This window comes from Euleptes europaea, chromosome 8 (assembly GCF_029931775.1).
Source record: "Euleptes europaea isolate rEulEur1 chromosome 8, rEulEur1.hap1, whole genome shotgun sequence".
In the NCBI taxonomy this organism is placed as follows: Eukaryota; Metazoa; Chordata; class Lepidosauria; order Squamata; family Sphaerodactylidae; genus Euleptes; species Euleptes europaea.
The window spans coordinates 790418-794644 of NC_079319.1; positions in this window are offsets into that span (position 1 = coordinate 790418).

Sequence of the window (4227 nt, forward strand, 5' to 3'; positions counted from 1 at the left end):
TATACTTCTGTTGATACAGCCCAGGATCCAATTTGCCTTTTTAGCTACCGCATCACACTGCTGATTCATGTTCAGTGTTTGGTCTACTAAGACCCCAAGATCCTTTTCGCATACACTACTAATCAGACAAGTTTTCCCCATCCTATAATTATGCATTTGATTTTTCCTACCTAAATGCACAACTTTACATTTATCTCTGTTGAAATGCATATTATTGGTTTTTGCCCAATTCTCCAGCCTGTCAAGATAATCCGGTATCCTGGCTCTGTCTTCTACCATATTTGCTACCCCTCCCAATTTAGTATCATCTGCAAATTTAATAAGCATCCCCTCTATTCCTTCATCCAAATCATTTATAAAGATGTTGAACACAGGGCTCAGGACAGATCCCTGAGGAATTCCACTAGTCACTCTTCTCCAAGGGGATAAGGAACCATTAACAAGCACTCTTTGGGTGCGATCTGTCAACCAATTACAGATCCACCTAACTGTCAGCCCTTGGCCCACAGAACCAGAAATCACCACAAAGTCGTATAGAGTCCAAACAGATGGATTTTACTGATCAAATAGGCATACAGTGCAAACGAATAAAATGACAGCTATGAAAGGCTCACTAGCTGGGAGATATTATAAGGCAGGAAAGGCGGGAGATTACACGCAGGAATACAGTTTCCCAGGAGCTGAGTTCCCAGGCTTAGGCTTAGGCATGCGACCTTGGGGGGCAGACAATACAGCACAGAGACAGAGGCAATAACGAAACCGAGATAGCAGCCTGACATTCTGCTCCCCTCAAGGCCCCCTCCCAGTTCGCAAGGGGGCTGGCCTGTTCGGGTAAGCAATGTGAAAGGCGTCGACGAGGTCGGGGGCGGAGACATCCCGTGCGCGCACCCATTCGTCATAGGCAGGGGGGAAATGTTTCCAACGAACTAGATACTGGAGAGTACCATGGTGAATACGGGAGTCAAGGATCTTGGAGACTTCGAAGTGTTCTTCCCCCCCCACCATGATGGGTTGCGCAGGCGGTGGGTCCGGATGCCACCGTGGAGAAGCAACATGGGGTTTGAGGAGGCTTATGTGGAAAACAGGATGCACACGCCTCAAAGATTTGGGGAGAGCCAGTTCCACTGTGACAGGGTTTATGACCCGAGTAATGGGGAAAGGGCCAATGAATTTGGCGCTGAGTTTATGGCACGGTTGGGTGGACCGGAGGTTTTTGGTGGAAAGGTAAACCAAAGCACCCACTTGCAGATCACCCCCGGGGGAGCGATGTTTGTCAGCTTGCGCTTTGTATTTACGTTTGGCCCGGTCGAGGTTGCTAACGAGCCAGGGCCAAGTGGTACGGAGGGCGTGTGCCCAGGAGGCAATGTCGGGGTTCCCCTCCCCCTCTACATCATCTGTAGGAACGATGGGACTGAAATCTTGTCCATACACAGCGAAAAACGGGCTAAAACCTGTGGATTGATGCATGGCATTATTGTAGGCATATTCTGCTAAAGGTAACAGTTCTACCCAGTTATCCTGGTGGTAGTTAACATAACAACGCAAATAACATTCGAGTACAGCATTGACACGTTCAGTTTGACCATCAGTTTGAGGATGGTATGCACTAGACATTCCCTGTTCCACCCCCACCAACTTGAGGAAAGCTTTCCAAAACTTAGAAACGAAACCACTTCCGCGGTCACAAATTATTTTACGCGGAAACGAATGTAAACGAAATATATGCGTTACGAAGAGGCGGGCCAGTTTCTGAGCAGAGGGGATCCCTGCACATGGAATCAAATGTATTTGCTTAGAAAACAAATCAGTAACAACCCACAACACAGTTTTACCCCCACTGAGAGGGAGATCAGTCATGAAGTCCATAGCAATCACTTCCCAAGGTCTGCTGGGCGTTTCAAGAGGTTGTAGCAATCCCGGGGGTTTGCCCTGCGATCGTTTCGCAGCGGCACAAACGGGACAGCTGCGGATGAAGGAGTCAATGTCGGAACGCATTCCCCCCCACCAGAACTGTCTGCGCAATAAGTGAAGGGTCTTCAGAAACCCAAAGTGCCCAGCTGTTTTGGCTCCATGAGTTAAATGTAAAACGTCCTTCCGGAGAGCTTTGGGTACATACAATTTTGAGTCTTTGTACCAGGACCCCCCTTGTTCCAAAACACCAGGAGGTAGGGTATGAGCGGAACGTTCTAAAAGGCACTGGTCCCGAAGGACCGTTAAAAAGGATTCGGAGATGGGGAGCTTGGAGGGAGCCCCCCCGTCGGTCCCGGAGATTTGAGAAATAGTTATAGGGTTAGTGCTTACGTGCGGCGGCGCGCAGACTGCAGGCGGCTGAGCGGTCGGAGGGGTAGGAGGGGCGGGAACTCCGGTCTGTTGCGGTGGCGGCTGGGCAGCCGGTTGGGCTGGCGGAGCTTGCGAGTTAGGGAAGGTGTGTTGATGCTGGGATCGGGTTTGCACAGCCAGCATAGGTAGGGCCCCACGTTGCATAGGGGTGAACAGAGAGTTGGTGGGTCTTTCGAGTTTTACCGGATATTGTGGTAAACGGGAGAGGGCATCCGCGAGAACGTTCTGCTTCCCAGGGACGTGCTTCAGGGTGAAACGGAACTGAGCAAAGAACTCCGCCCACCGTTGTTGTTTCGCCGATAGTTTATGGGACCCCGTGAGGGCAGCTAGATTTTTGTGATCGGTCCAAACTTCAAAGGGTACTTTAGACCCTTCCAAGAATTGCCGCCATAAAGTCAGTGCATGATGAACTGCAGAGGCCTCTTTCTCCCAGATGGGCCAGTTTAATTGAGCGTGCGCAAATTTTTTTGAAAAGTAAGCGCAAGGGTGAAGAAGACCGTCCGGTCCTTGTTGGAGGAGAGCCCCTCCCATGGCTACATCGGAAGCATCGACTTGTACAATGAACATTTGATTTGGGTCTGGGTGCCGTAGCACCGGCTCCGAAGTGAAGAGGCGTTTGAGGGCCAGAAAGGCGGCTTGGCATTGCTCAGTCCATAGGATTTTTGCGGAGGGCAAGGCAGCCGAGCTTACTTTTCCCTTAGTTTTCAGTAGGTCCGTAATGGGTAGAGCCACTTGGGCGAAGTTAGGGATGAATCCCCGATAGAAGTTTGCAAATCCCAGAAATTGCTGTACTTGCTTACGGTTGGTGGGGGGAGTCCAATCGAGGACGGCTTGGACTTTGGCGGGGTCCATGCGAAGACCTTGGTGGGAGATGATGTATCCCAAAAACGTGAGTTTGCTTTGGTGAAATTCACACTTAGCTAGTTTAGCGAACAGTTGATGGTTACGCAGGCGTTGTAGAACTTCTCTGACCAGAGTCACATGCTCGTCCATAGTTTTCGAATAAATGAGAATGTCATCTAAGTAGACCACCACCCCACGATATAGAAGGTCATGTAGGATTTCATTGATGAGTTGCATGAAGACCCCCGGGGCCCCTTTTAATCCGAACGGCATTACAAGGAATTCATACATTCCGAAACAGCTAGAGAAGGCAGTGAGGTGTTCATCTCCTTCGCGGATACGGACTCGGTAGTAGGCTTCCACCAAGTCTAATTTAGAGAATACACGGCCTTCCTGTAATTGTCCCAAAATATCCGATATTAATGGGATAGGATAGGCGTTGGTCTGGGTAACCGCATTGAGCTTTCTGAAGTCAATGCACAGGCGAAGGTCGCCCTCTTTTTTCCGGACGAAAAACGCGGGGGCCGAGTTTGGGGCATTCGAAGGGCGAATGAACCCTCTGGCGAGGTTTTTGTCCAAAAAGTCCCGGAGGACAGTGCGCTCGGAAGCGCTCATAGGGTAAATCTTACTTTTGGTTAATGTGCAGTCCTTTACTACTTCAATCGCACAGTCTGAGGCCCGGTGGGGGGGTAAGGCATCACATTCCTTAAGGTCGAAGACATCTTCAAAGTCCCGGTATACAGCGGGTAGAGCCGGTGGTACTGGAGCAGTAGAGGTTAACGCTGGAACGGGCGGAAATGGCAGAGCAAAGTTTTGCCGATGTTGGTCGCAGGTGGGACTAGCGAAAGAAATAGTGTTTGTTTCCCAATCAATACTGGGACTATGTCCTTTAATCCAGTTAATTCCCAAGACCACGTCAAATCGGATAGGGGCTATAGTGAAGTCTATTTGTTCCCAGTGGGAACCAATTCCCATTGCCACCCCTATGGTGCGATGATCAACTGGACCCCCCTGGAATTGGCTCCCGTCCATTTGAGCAAATTG